The sequence below is a fragment of the Pleurodeles waltl genome, chromosome 1_1 (assembly GCF_031143425.1).
Source record: "Pleurodeles waltl isolate 20211129_DDA chromosome 1_1, aPleWal1.hap1.20221129, whole genome shotgun sequence".
Taxonomy (NCBI): domain Eukaryota; kingdom Metazoa; phylum Chordata; class Amphibia; order Caudata; family Salamandridae; genus Pleurodeles; species Pleurodeles waltl.
This window is the reverse complement of record NC_090436.1, coordinates 55,493,911-55,508,931: the sequence shown is the minus strand read 5'-3', so window position 1 is coordinate 55,508,931 and position 15,021 is coordinate 55,493,911.

Here is a 15,021-nt window from a genome sequence, read left to right as displayed (position 1 = left end):
TGCAACCTTGCCCCACTGAACTTCTACCTTCTCAGAGCTTTTTTCTTCAAACATTTTCTAAGTGCAAAGGTAAGCACAGACTGGGCCCATTCTATTTCAAGTATCTGACGCGCGATCCATCGCAGTCGACCATAACTTTTTACTTTGCCACAGTCCAGCACAACCAGATGTCCACGGTTGAAGCTTTTTGTTTTTAAGCGCTATTTTACAATACAAAATTTAAAAATTCATAACTCCGATTCTGCTAATTGGATTTTTATGATTTTGGTGTCAAATAACTTATAAAAATTTTGTCTACGTTTCTAAATTGGTTTGGGATTTTTATTGTGTGGTGTTTTCACTGTGTTGCTGTTTGTGTACTACATAAATACTTAAAACATTGCCTCTAAGCTTGACCTGACTGCTTTTTTGTGCAGAGCTATCCCTGGTTAAGCACCCGTTAATTTGGTGACTTTTTGTGGTTCAGCCTGCATGGGATTGTGGCTGTTGCTTGACCATGCTCACACCCCAGTCAACCAATAACCCAATTTCTCACACGTCTGAAGAAACTGAAACAGGATTCCAGAAAAAACATGGACCACAGGGTCCAAGCCTGAACAACAACTGCCTAATCGACCCCACCCAAACAAGATTCATTATATCCACAAAGCAGGCATACGAGGGCCTACTTTCTGGTGGATCTGCTCCTTTCTCACCGGATGCATCCAGTCTGTCAGTAGGGCCTCCTACTGCTCAGCCGCAGGCAACCTCATCTGTGGAGTAGCCCAAGGATCATCTCTCAGCCCCATGTTGTTCAATGCATACATGGCACAGCTCGCCCTCATCATCCAATGCCACAGAATCAAAATCTCCTATTCCAACAACACCCAGCTCATCCTTTCCCCACCCAACAAAATATCAAACACCTGGACCAACTTCACCTCATGCATATCCTAAGTTGACCGCTGGATGAAGACGAGCTGCCTTAAACTCAACACAGACAAAACAGAAGTGGTACTCTTCAGCAAGAACACTTCTCTGTGGAACTGTACCTGATGGCCAGCAGATATTGGACCACCACCCTAACTGGCTAATCAAGCCAAGAACCTGGGCATGGTGGTGGACAACCAACTCTCAACAACCAGCCTACTCACCCCGGTCACCTCATCTTTTTTCTACACCCTTAAAATATTTGGAAAAATGTTCAAATGGCTCCCATTCAACACACAGAGAGCAGACACCCAAACACTTATCACCAGCGAACTGGACTATGGCAGTGCACTATGTTGGCATCATGCCGAAGTGACCAGAAGGCTTCAGGTCATACTAAACGCAGTGGACAGATTCACACTTAGACTACCACCCCCACACACAAATCACCTCACAAAGAGCTCCACTGGCTCTTCATCCACAAAAGCTCCTTACCCACACATACAAGGTTTTGCACAGTGAAGGTTCCTGTTACCGCAACAGCCACATCCGTTTTCATACCCTGACTGGAAACCTACATTCAACCCGCCTCCTGCTCACTCACATCACCCGCATCTGCAGAGCCACAGCTGCCGGCTGGGCCTTCTTGTATCTCACAACCAAGACATGGAACAACCTCCCTGGGCACATCTGAGACTCCTCATTAGTCCTTGAATTCTGCAGAGAAACAGAAGACATGACCCTTTACCTAGACCTCAGTCTCTCAGGTCAGAAGTGCGCTCACCAAATAGCATCACATGACAGAACATAACATACAATAAAGAAATCCTATCTCCACTTTATCAAGGATAAAGTCATACTTTCTGCTAATCCTTGATTCATGCTGACCGTACCTTCAGGCTTTCACATCAGTGCATCCATAATTCTCAAAACTTTCTTTCCGAATCCTTCCGTTGCCTCTCAAAGATTAACTGGATGTAAAGAGATGTATTCTTTTTTTTTGAAAGAACAACAGATTTCAGAAAGCTGTACCAATTGCTTGTGTTTTTTTCAAAGTACGCAAAGATGACCTAGTATTGAAACACGCCATCTCCAAACGGGTAGCAGCAGGGTTAGCTTTCTACCCTGCAAAAGAGAGCAGACTTCTATCAAGGATTGCTAAGGCCAATTCAACATGGGCTATGGCGACAACACTCTTTGCTCGAGTGCCACTGATGGAAATCCACCTAAAAGAACAAACATACCTTCACTTAGCACTACTGCATTGAAGCAAAGGCAGATAGGGATGCAAGCGTGGGACAGGCAGTTCTACGCTGTCTTTTTAAAGATGATGAGCCCTTTTGTTTTTTTACATATATATATATATATATATAGTTTATATATGTATAAGGCATTGTGTGAACTGTTCACTATTCTGATTCAATGTGACATATGATACAAGGACCAAACCCTGTATAGTCAAGAACAGAACCAGAGTACTGCAAAAGAATTAACTCAACGTTTCATTGGGTCTCTTTTGATACAAGCCTATGCACTCAATGCAAACTTGTTGTGAATCTTGTGCAATAAATGCCATAGGGTCAGTGCTTTAAATGGGCAGGTACTGTCAGGTGCCGAGTACCTGCACTTCTATCATTTGAAAGGGAGAGTACCTGCACTTCTCAGCATGGCTGCAATACATTTACTGGGAAGAGTACTGGCACTTTATAGGAGCAAACAGGTACTCCGAAGAGTGAGTACCTGCAGTTCTATATTTCCATTTAAAGGGCTACATAGGGTAAAAAAATACAGACTATGCCACTTCTGTTACTTTTCTGTTGTATCATGAACACTGATCCCTAAACATTGTTGACATTTCAGCTCTTTAATTTATTTATACGGATCTCATCAGGACGTGCCGTCACACCATCAATCCCACACACCTAAAGAAAGTAGGAAAATGCCTATCAGAAAGTGCTCAACATATCAGGAGTTTAAATATTATTTCAAAATGCAGTTAATAAGAAAACAATTATTCTTAAAGGGGTTTGAAGTTAAAAATGTAGAAAAACTATGCAGGTTTTTTAAAAGTTAAAGTGCAACACAGAAAGTCAAAAATCGCAAATGCAGTAGCATTCTCATTAAAATACAAATAAATAATTTGCCTAACAGGTTCTTAGTAATAGGCACAGTACAAAGTAACAGCCAAAATCTGAACTAGACTAAGGCCCAGATTTTTCAAAGGATTGTAATCCCCTTGCGTTACACAGGGTGTCGCAAGGGCAACACAATCCTTTAGTCAGAATTACCAAGCCACACAAGGCCACCGTACATGGACCTGCATTGCTTGGTAAAGCAGGAGTAACACAAGGCAGCGCAAGTTGCTTACTTGTGTCTCTGTACTCCAGCAAGGCATTACATCGGTGGAGAGTGGATGTTACCATGCATCCACCCATGTATTTTGGTGCATTCCCAGATTTATCAAGACAGGTAAACCCTGGAATGTGTCAAAATTTTACACCTTCCCGATAGAGGCTCAACAAGGAGAAATATCTTTATTTCTCCTCATTGGTTCCCCTCTTTAAGTGTGTTGAAGCATGCTTAGAAAGAGGAAAACACCTTCAAAGATTGTTTTTATGCAGGACGGTACCTCTTATTGCACAAAAACAATCCTGCCTGCAACGTAGGCACCCTTGCACCATGGCGTAGGGAGCCTGCATTGGCCTTAGGCATCCACAAGCACACCAGCACAAAGAGAGAGCAGGAATGTGAAATATATTGATAGATATGGCACATTCCTGCCCTCTCCATTTGATGCAGCCAAGCAACCTGTCATGCTGCACTGCGTTGCATCAAATTTTGATACGTCTAGGCCCAAGTCTAATACGGCAGCAAGATTAGAAGGAAATGGGACAGCATCCCTAAAAGTGACCAAAGGATCCCAGCTCATCCCCAAATTCAAGGGTTTATATACAGTTTTATTGAATAGTAAATTACAAAAGTTGCAGTTACCATAGTGCGAACAGTATCCCAAGAAATTATAATTCATATTTTTTTAAACGTCACATAACCCTACCATCTTAACACTAACACACTACATGTATATTGATTGCCCCTTCTGAGCTAATGCTGTCCGGAGGAGTTAAAACAGACTGGTTACATAATCAACAGAGAACCATTGTACATTAATGCAATACAGTGTGTTAGCAGAAAGAAGCTTAAAATGTACCAAAACGCTTCCTCCAGTGAGTTCTTCGAGAAACATATGTCATATGGAAATAACCAATCCAAGCCTTGCTGCATATAGTATCAAGCAGGAAATATTAACACAGGATGAACTTCATGATCTCAGCATCCATTTTAAGCAAGATGGCTTTGAGGCTCATCCACGGGTTGAGCCTTTGCAACATTACCAGACTTTCCCATCTCACAGAACTTGAACATTTATTACAACTTGAATAAACCTCCATTCCTGATACTCAATGAATAGGAGGCTTCAGCTGCTCATTAGATCGTCATGTTTCTTGCCAAGATTCCTCTTCTCAGGCCTTACTATCAAGAAACTAGTACATACGAAAATTACTCCAGGCATGTTCACCGAAACTCTGGAACATTGCCATGTGTCAGCATATAGAAAGATCTTCGGCATCCCCAAAGGGACACAGTGCACCTTGATTTACCTAGAATTTGGACTTGACAATATGGAAATTTTTTGTAAAAAAGATATAATCAAGCATTACCATCGGTTGTCTAGGGCTGCTATGGACTCATTGAGAGCTATATTTTTTTTCCAAGGAAAAGCATCCATCTGGACACGATACTTAGTCACGGCTGAAGCCACACTGGGTGTGAGTCTAGAGGCTGTAGAAAAAACCCTGTTGACAGCAGACGCTCTAAAGAGGATGCTAAAAGCACAGGGCAAATGATTATCAAGAGAACCGGATATCAGGAAAACTAATGGCAGCCATGCTTTAGAGGGCTTAGTCCAGTCGTATGAAGCCGCCCACTTACAGCCATATTGTAGAGTTGCATTGGGGAGACAAGCCTTTAGGAATATACTAATGACACGGCTATTAACCTTGCCCATAAATGAATATCGGGCACATTGGAAAAAAATCTCAGAACTTTTTTTTTACAAAATGGACTAAGAACCTACACTTAGGCCATGCCATTTATTTACTCAGTAGTGACTGCAAAAGACCTGGCCCAGATTAGCAAATTTATGGTCATGGCTGAACGAATCCTGAATGGTGCCAGTTTAAAGTCACGGAAGGGTGGTATGCCTTCCCAAGTATGTCAGTTTTAATGCCTTATTGCCTTTTGACCTCAGGTACTAGTAGCAGGATACTGCTTGCAGCATTGTACTCCGTCGGTGCTTGCATGGTCTTAACTGTTGTGGTTATCAGTTGTCATCTGCTTCTTACTTGATGACACTCTTATCACGTCCCTGCTCTTAATTAAAGTCTTCGGTTTTAACTGCGGGTCTTGTAATCGCTGAGGCTGCAACCTATCCTTACCTAAGGGTCTCTTGCACTGTAAATTGCACTTTTCATGCACGACCCTGCCAACATTATTGTTCACACTTCCTTCTTAACTTACCTGGACAACATTTTTATGTAACGCTTCCTGTTACGGTTTTAATCACTGTCGCGTATTTTGTGCTTTTCTTTTTTATTCTGTTGATCTCTCTCATGTATTTTTGTTATCGCTTTTATTCTGCATAGTCTGGTTTTGTATGGGGCTACTTTTTACTTGTATATATTGTGAGCTTTTGTAATGGTTTTAAGTAACTACACAATACATTATTTATATTCTAACAATAATTACTCCTTTCTCTAACTAATGTAACCTTGAAAACGCACCTGCAAAGGAAAAGAACAAGTAGCAAAGCAAATTAAGGCCTTTAGTCAGGCTAACTTTAACAAAGCATTTATTGTACACTTCAAATACATGGCTATACTTGTACACATGTAACTCAAGAACAAATGCAAAACGTGTGTAAAGGCATACATGATCTACACTTTCAAATATGACGTTCAAAATATATGCAAATGTGACAAAATATAAATGCTAACGTGAATACAGAATACAGGTCTTCATGTTAAACTGAACAGTAGCGCACACGAATGAAGCTTCAGTTTTCTCGGTGGTTAAGTTTCATTATTGCATTTAAATATACACACATGTTAATGAAGTTATGGCACATAGGGGGTTATTACAACTTTGGAGGAGGTGTTAATCCGTCCCAAATGTGACGGATATACCACCAGCCGTATTACGAGTTCCATAGGATATAATGGACTCGTAATACGGCTGGTGGTATATCCGTCACTTTACCGTCACTTTTGGGACGGGTTAACACCTCCTCCAAAGTTGTAATAACCCCCATAATGTCAAAATATAAATGCAGCTTGCACAGTGATAACGTGTAAGGGATGGAGTCTAATTTGCATCCTCCACTAGTAGTAACTTTACTACTAGTAAGATTACTAGTAGTAAAGTTACTCACAGTAACTTACTTTTGTGAATACCAAAAAGTAGTAAACTTGGGCCATGATTTATACTTTTACGCACAAAACTGCAGTAACTTATAGCGCCAGCTAGGGCCATTCCTGGATGCCGGGCAGGCGCTAAATCTATGGAATGGCGCTAGCCGGTAGTAATGCCTGGTTAGCGTCATTGAAGATGATGCTAACCGGGTGGGGGAGGTGTAGGGATATCCGGAGGTTGTGCGCCGGATTATGGCGCTACACTGTTTAGAGGCAAAAAAATGCCTCTAAGCAGAGTAATGCCATTTTCTGGCGCACAACCCCCATCGACATGGCTCCTGTCTTAGCAAAGACACGAGTCATGCCCACCACCCCAACTGCCAAGCCCAGGGGACGAATGTATTGGGGCCAGTGCCATGCACGGGCCCCAAGTCAGGGCCCCTAAGCGGGTAAAAACAAAATAAAAATACTTACCCGGATTTACCTGGGATGGGTCCCCCATCCTGTGGTGTCCCTCTGGTGTGGGTGGAGGTGTCCCTGGGGCCAGGGAAGGGAACCTGTCGGCTCTTTCCATAGCCTCTGACCATGAAAATATGCCTACAGGTCCCCTAACGCCTGCCCATACCCATGCGTTAAATAATGGCACTAATAAGGCCCCCATCCCCCGTGCTTGAATTTAGCATGGGGGGATAAATATGGCGTTAAGGCCATATCATCATTTTCTGCACTGGAACACCTACCTTGCATCTCATTGACGCAAGGTAGGTTTTCACGTCCAGAAAATGACGTTAACTTCATTACTTTGGATCTGGACAGGTCTAGCGCCAAAGTATAAATATGGAGTTAGGTTTGTGTCCAATTAGTGTAAAAAAATTACGCTAATTCAGCACAAATATGCCCCTTAGACTTGAGTCTAAGTTTACTTTTGTGAATCAGGTACTGAGTGCTTATTATGTGTGTATGCAGTATAAGGTAACCGGCATGATGACCTTTTATGGCATGTACATGTATGTTGTGAGACCAGTGGGAACCATTGTTGATTCTCCATAGTAAAGTATAGCTCAAGATTTAGATTGGGTAACTGCCTCCCAGAAAAGCAAAGTATACTGATGTCATTCCTAAAGCGTTTGTGAATTACAAAAAATTAGGGGCCATATGTACGAACACTTTTTCCCATAGACACAGGATGGCTAAAAACCTTTGCTACACCTGGCCCCTAGGTGTGGGAGGATGGAGATCAAATAGAAATGAAGCATTGTCCATTCATCTGCCTGAAAGCACATTCCTGAGCACCTTCATAAGGATGGATGAAGGGTGTTGGCAGGTGAAGTGTGTGCTGTCCTTTGGTAGTGCAAGATGAACCATTCTGACAGGACCAGCTTTTTTCACTCCCAGAGGTGCTACTTCAAAAGGCTAATGTCTGTGAGGTGTTAGGACTTAGCTGTTCCAATGCCACATTAGCGTCATTTTTTTTACGCTAATGTGGTGTTGGAAGGGGAAAAATGCAGCGCCATATTTACAAAGTGGCGCAATACTTGATTTGCGCCACTTTGTAACCCCTTGCGCCACATCATGCCTGCACCAGGCATAATGTATACAAGGGGCGTTCCAGCACTAGGGGGGCCGTAACAATGGTGCAAAGGAATCTATGAGATTCCTTTGCGCTATTTTTTCAGCATTTTTTCATGCCTACAGGCATTAAAAAGAGACTCTCATTGATTACAAAGGGCCTGTGGGTGCTTTGCAGGATTAATGTCAACCCAGTGTTTCATGAGGCCCGCTCAGCAAGTTTTTTTGTTTTGCAAACACAAACTCCCAAAGTGGGAGGTTTTTTTTAAAACAAAAAACAAATTACCCTGACATACTGAGAGGTTTCTCCAAAGGTTTGGTGGTAATTTATCTTTATTCTTTTCAGGAATGTCAGGATTTCCTCGGTGATCCTGAGCAGAAAAAGCACTTCAGACCAGCTGCCCCGAATAAGGCTGACAATTTAATGTACTTACTTCAATAGCACCCAATCCATTTTTGTTAATATAATGTCACTCATAGGTAAGCTGAAAGCATGCAAAGGTCACACATAAAGAATCTGAAAATGTGGCAGCTATGCCTGGTGTTTGGCTGGGAACAGATCTGAAAAACAGACTGCAGGTAACTGTGTTCCTTTCTGTAGACTAAAAATGGAAGTCTGACTGAAAGGGTCACAGAGAGGCAGAATTTGCATCTATAGCTACCTGTTAAGTGCTTATTAGAGAAACCTGCATTTTTGCAACCAATGCTATACCTGTGCAACGTCCGTTAATAAAGCCTTGTGAAAAAAATTATGATTAAGGAAGGCCAGACAGTTTTCGTCATCCTGTGATTTTCTTTTTCATACACTTTTCCCACACCTCTTGTTTCTGTTTTCTTCCCTTCTGGCCATCACTTTCCTTCTCATATCTGTCTTTGTGTGCCTTCTTTTACTGTCTTTACCTCCTGACCATTTCACTCCATGTACTTCTACTTGTTTATTATTCCTTTTACTTGTATCTTTTCCATTTCTTTGATATTCTTGAGGTCCCTCTTCCTTTATTAATTTTTAATTACCATTTTCTGTATTTCGCTCACATCTCAGCAGTGATGCTGGAACAGTTTTCAGAGTGGGTGTGCTGTCATGAATCTTACATCACTGACGTCATTGGGATTGAGAAAAATCTAAGCGTCTTCCAAAGAACAAGTTTAGCAAATGAGCTATGTCAATTCAGCAGGAAATTGATATGGGGATAGTATATATCTGGTGTTGCATTTTGGAGCACATTTGTAAATATATTACTAAAAAATGACAAGGTAGCCCACTGTAATTTACAGAGAGAACATTTTCTATTGAAAAGGACAGTGAGGGCCTCATTACAAACCTGGCGGTCGCCAATGTGGCATTCGGAGCGCCATATCACGACCACAGCAGTTGCACCAAGGTTGGTCTGCCAGCACACCCAGGATAAGTCATCCCGGCAGCCTGGGGGTCGTGGTGGTTCTAATCCTGCTTGCTGCGCTTCCCTGGGGATTATGACTTTGTTCTCCGCCAGCGATTTCATGGTGGTAACACTGCCATGAAAAGACTAGTGGAGAACGGGTGTGGGGAGATCCAGGGGGGGCCTGCACTGCCCAAGCCCAAACAGTGAACATTACGAGGGTGCTGGTGCACCCAGGCTGGTGCACCCTGCACCCTGCACCCTGCAACCTACAGCATTGCCGTCGGCTCGATTATGAGGTTTCCACCCACTAACTCGTAAAGGGAGGCAGACACAATGGCAGAAACCTCCCCGTCGGAATTACGGCGGACGGGCTTTTCCGCCCGCCAAAATCGTAATAAGGCCGTAAATTTGCATAGACATGCAGGTTTATTTGTATGAATATATAGCACACAAATGAAGAGCGAAAATTGGGTTTTGGCAATCATTTGTGCGTCACAAAGAATAGCGTCTTGTTTGTTTTGATCCTATTAATATTATTGTTTCCAGCAAAAAATGTGGTTCATTTGTGCTTCCCTAACTGATGATAATATTTTCAAATATTTGTAGAGTTCATGTGCATGTATTTCAATGTTGTTGTGTTTTTATATCCTCCAGCATTTATTTCATACTGCATGTACCCCAGCAAGATTGTCACATAGCATACTTTAGAAAATCCTCTCAGTTTGCATTCAGAAAAAGTAAACAACCATTTAATTATTAGAAGAATAAGCAACATTTTGCCTAAAGACCCAAACTGACTTTTGACCTCTGTCTTTGAACACAGACAAATGTGATAAGATAAAAACAAAATGTAACTTATCCTTATTGCTTGTTTATCTTCTGTACTCCAGCACTGTTATTTTTGCGGTGCTGCAGCACATCCGCACCCCTACTTCGAGCAACTATGGATGTCTTCTTCTTCTCCGCGGTAAATAGAGAGTAAAGAGCATGAGAGGCTACTCACATTTCCAGAAGCAGCCATTGGAAGACAACAGGCTGTCAGCAGGTCCAAGACTGTGCTCCTCCAGGATGCAACTGGTGGCAAACAACCCTACCCTCCATGGCCCTACTTAGCACATCATTGCAAATTGCCTTAACCATGGCTGTTCCTAAAATCTCATGCATGGTCACTCATGCCAGTGCTACAATTGAGACAGTTGAAATAAAGCAGCCTCCTACCTGTGGATGCTTGTAGACTCCCAAGAATTGAGCCATTGTATTGGTGATTGGCAGGGATAAGTCGCTGATGAAACCAGCCACAATGCCTTTGCTCTGACAGCGGTAATTTGGAACCATTTTTGTTTGCTGTGACAGGATGCTCAGAGTGCTCTGAAGAGCGTTTATGTGACTTGCACAGGAGTCAAAAATCTGATAACCCAATGTGAGATTTGGTAAGAGTTCAGGGTTTTTGTTGATCTGCTCTACTGTATAGATGAGCGCCAGGTTATGCAGAACATAGTCAAACATGGGTCTAAAAAAGCAAACAACACATAATCAAAGTATTGATTTTTTCATGTGCAAACTAAATTGAAGAAACAACCCCTTTATCAAAATGTGTGCAGTTGTACAAAGGACCAAAAGAATCAAGCACTTTAGAATGCAATAGGTCTTGCATTTTCTTTATTTAGAGCTATTGGCTATGTAAATTCAGAACTGGACTTTTCTTCCCACATAAATAGGTCAACCTTGTCTCATAATTGTGACTTTTCCTGACATGTTTTGGTGGTCACTGGCGGCTACTCACATCAGAAATCACAAGCCCTTGAGGAGAGACGAGAAGATGACTGCACTACCTCTGTAAATGCCTGAACAGAGATTGGAAAATAAGGCTGGAAAAGTATTTTATTTTTATTTTAACACAATGAAAAGTCTTGCAAGCATTCTTGCCTCACATTACAATGAGCCTGATTTATAGCTCCAATAAAGGAGATAAGCAAAGGCCTGTGTGCGAAGTCGAGTGCTGGCAGGGAGGGGCCCTGGAGAGAGAGACTCAAGATGCGAGGCTAAGCAAGTTTCCCATCTTTGCTTCTAGGTTTAGATACATTCTACCAGAAAGGGCATTTTGTGGCTTTCGTGAGCAGTGAGCTAAACGACCTGCTATTTCTTTTGTAAAATAAGCTTATTTTAGGAGCCAGAGGTAAACAAGGACAGCACTGGAATGAAGCCAAAACAAATGTCAGCGACATAGGAGGAGATGGGAGGAACGGAATGCTGCAATAAACCGCAGGCAGCTACAAGTCTAAAACACCCACAGTCAAAGGGAAGCACCAAAGAAATAACACAAATAGTTTGTCACAGCAACAAATAAAGAAACCAAAGTGGAATAAAACAGCAGTTGGTCACTGCTCTGAAACAGAAAAAGGAGAGAGAAAAAGGCAGAACTGACCACTAGCGAGCAAGAATTTTTAAAGGACACTGAAACCAACAACTGAAATCTCTTTAAGCCATATGAAGTATACTAAAAGTATACATGAGGTCGAATGCTTACACTTGACCTAAAAAACAAAAGTACATTACTTGTGTGCCTTACATAATTTGATCTTTTCAACAGTATTATCACCTCGCACCTCTTTCTCATCACAGACGTCATGATGGTGAGATTAAACTTGCAAACACCGTAAAGTCTATCTATGATAATAGAAAGTGACTTTAAGGGTATTTCACGTACTAGCTACTTCTGTCTATCTCATGGACCTCTCCTATGCCATCAATTCTTCTACATGTCTACGTCAAACCTAAATGTCTGCTGGAGCAGATCGGAAACTTCAATGACCAGTTTCAGGTTAGTGTAATGAACATGTTCATTGTATATATGCATTCCTGGTTCTAACGTCTCGCTCTTGCCAACCTGTGAGGCATCTGGCCATAGCATTCTTATCTCCTTGTGCTCTTTCTGTTTTGGAGGTTCCATTAGGATCTCTTTGTATGCAGCCAGGGATTAGGTGACCATTGTGGCGCTACCACGTAAGAAGTGGATACAGTTCTGTATATATGATCAATGGAGTGGAAGGGAAAATCAAGAGCCCATCTGCAGCTATGTGTTGGAGTTGGGTGCATTGTAACATCTGACAGACTTTTGGACTGGCAGGTCTAAAGTTTCTCGCAGAAGTCAAAACTGATTCTACAGCAGTAGGAGCACTATATATATAGTCTCAACTGATCCCAATGAGCATTCTTTGTCTGGATGTCACCTCAGCATCCACTGACCCTGTTTATATAACACTATCAAGTTCACAAGGACAGCCCTCAGTTTGCTTTTGTGAAAAGGTGTTAAACACTGTTACTGTGCAAGTAATCTACACAAAGCACAGCAGGCCTTCTTTTTTACCAGACAGGGATGAGTAAAGTGGGGGGAGGGTAGATAAGGTGGTGATGATCCCATTACATACCAGTGATTTACAAGACTATTTATTGGTCTTCCTCTTTAGTACCCACTCCATCCCCTAGTAATAATGCCTTCACTTGATGGTTAAAAACAGAATGGGAGTTGGTCCAGAAGTGGACTTTTTTCAGTGGTATTGGGAGATTAAAAGGAGGAAAAGTAGAAACTGAAATCAAAAGGATTATTTTATTTCTGTATTATTTATTTACTTTAGCATGGCATTTTCACAGAGTGGACCTAACCCTAGAGGGCAGTGGAGGGTTTTACTTAGGCCAGACATTGCATGACAAGGTATGCATTTTACAGATTTCTTGATGAGTGTTCAAAAAGGCATTGGCTGACATATTAAATAATCAAGCACAGAGCATCATACTTGAAGTAAATCATTCGTAGGGTGTCAAAGTTGAAGTAAACTATTTAAAAGCCCAGTGAAATGACAATGGCTCAACAGGGTCGGCTTTAGTGCTGGTGGCGCCCGGTGCAACCATCTTTTTTGGTGCTCGCCACCCCATGACCACCTCCTCGAATTCCCTCACTACCATCCGGCAAAAGTGCCCCTCATCTATTCCTAGCCCCTCTGTCACAAACATTTAATTTGTTTTAAAGAGCTAGTAAAGGCTGGCTTTACTAATCCACTCAGCTATCCACATAAAACATAGTTTTGTTGTTTACAGCAGGCATATTAACCCTCTGCTCTACTTTATTGCGAGTTAAAACTTCCACTGGACAAAACACCGATCTCTCTTTCTAGCAAGAACATTAATCACACAAGGTATCTTGGCATTTTAATTGCTACCTGAAGGCTGGAAATACAAAGAACGTTTCAGCAGGTGCTTTTAAATCGCAAGTTTTGTAAGTTATTGCTGAACACAGCGCCCCCTGAGGACAGCGCACCCCCATCCAGATGAGCACCCAGCACAGCCGCTCCTGTCGCCCCACTCTAAAGCTGGCCCTGTGGCTCAATCATCTATACAATGGAGGTCAACATAAATGGAGATAGTTCTAGAGTAGAGGGCCTCATTACGACCCTGGTGGTCTGATGACCGCCAGGGTCACGGTGGCGGTCGGAATGCGGAGGTCCGAGCGCTATATTACGACCACTGTGGCAGCCAGCACCACCAGTTTTCATCTACACAACGGCCTGGTGGTGCTGGTGGTCCTACTCTGCCGGGCAGCAGTGCAAGCAGTGCTACCCTGGAGATTCCGTCCGACTTCTCCACCAGTGTTTTCTTGGTGGTAACCTTGCTACGAAAAGGCTGGCGGAGACGGGGTGCAGGGTGCCCCAGGGAGGCCACTGCACTGCCCATGCACTTGACATGGGCAGTGCAGGGGCCCCCCTGGTCAGCCCCGCTACAGACAGTGAACATTGTGATGGGTGCTGCTGCACCCTAAGCACCACAGCATTGCCACTGGCTCTATTATGAGCAGGAGACAGTGCTGTAGGCCGTTTCCTCCTGAGCCAGTAGGGGGAAACTGTGTTTAAGCCCACTGACCCAGCAGGAAACTCGTAATGGGCCCGGCGTGGAGGCTGCCACACTGGCAGTAACCTACCTGTTGGGACTTCGGCGGATGGGCTTTTCCGTCTGTCGAAATCTTAATAAGCCCCAGAGTCTAGACGTACTTCCTGAAGATGAGTGTAGTGTGTGCCCTCAAGCTTGCCCTTGTTATGTGAAGTGTGAGGTCACACTCTTGGAAGGATGTGGGGCGAATATTGTAAATGCGGCAAATCCCGTAGGCAAAGTGTTCGCTATGTTTGGATGCCGTGTTCGAATAATAAAACTATACTGCTTCTGGCAACCTCAGAGTCAAGATACTTTGCCTTCCTGTAAGTTTAGGCACAATGCGGCTCCATCCTGGTGCTAGGCAGCATGCCCCTAGCGCTCATAGCCTGGGAGTCATTGTAGGTTAGGAAGATTGGACATATGCGCGTGGCATCACATGTCATCGTGCCACTGTTATGATTTGGGTAGACAGTCTGTTTATCACATTAAAGCTCTCATACTGACATGTTCTTGGATTGGGACAAAAATCCCACATGCTACAAGCTTTTTACCTATTTTACTATTTGATCTCAGTTATTTACAGTAGCATTCATTCTTCATATCTGTGTACTGCATTCACACTGGGTGCAGTTTTCAAGAAGACAATTTAAACATATGTTACTAGTGTTTTTTCAACACTTCGATCATTAAAATTACACTTGTGATAACCAATGGAAGGAATATCTGCTCCACCCCCTTTCCTAGTGGAGCCTGACATGCTTTGATGGAAA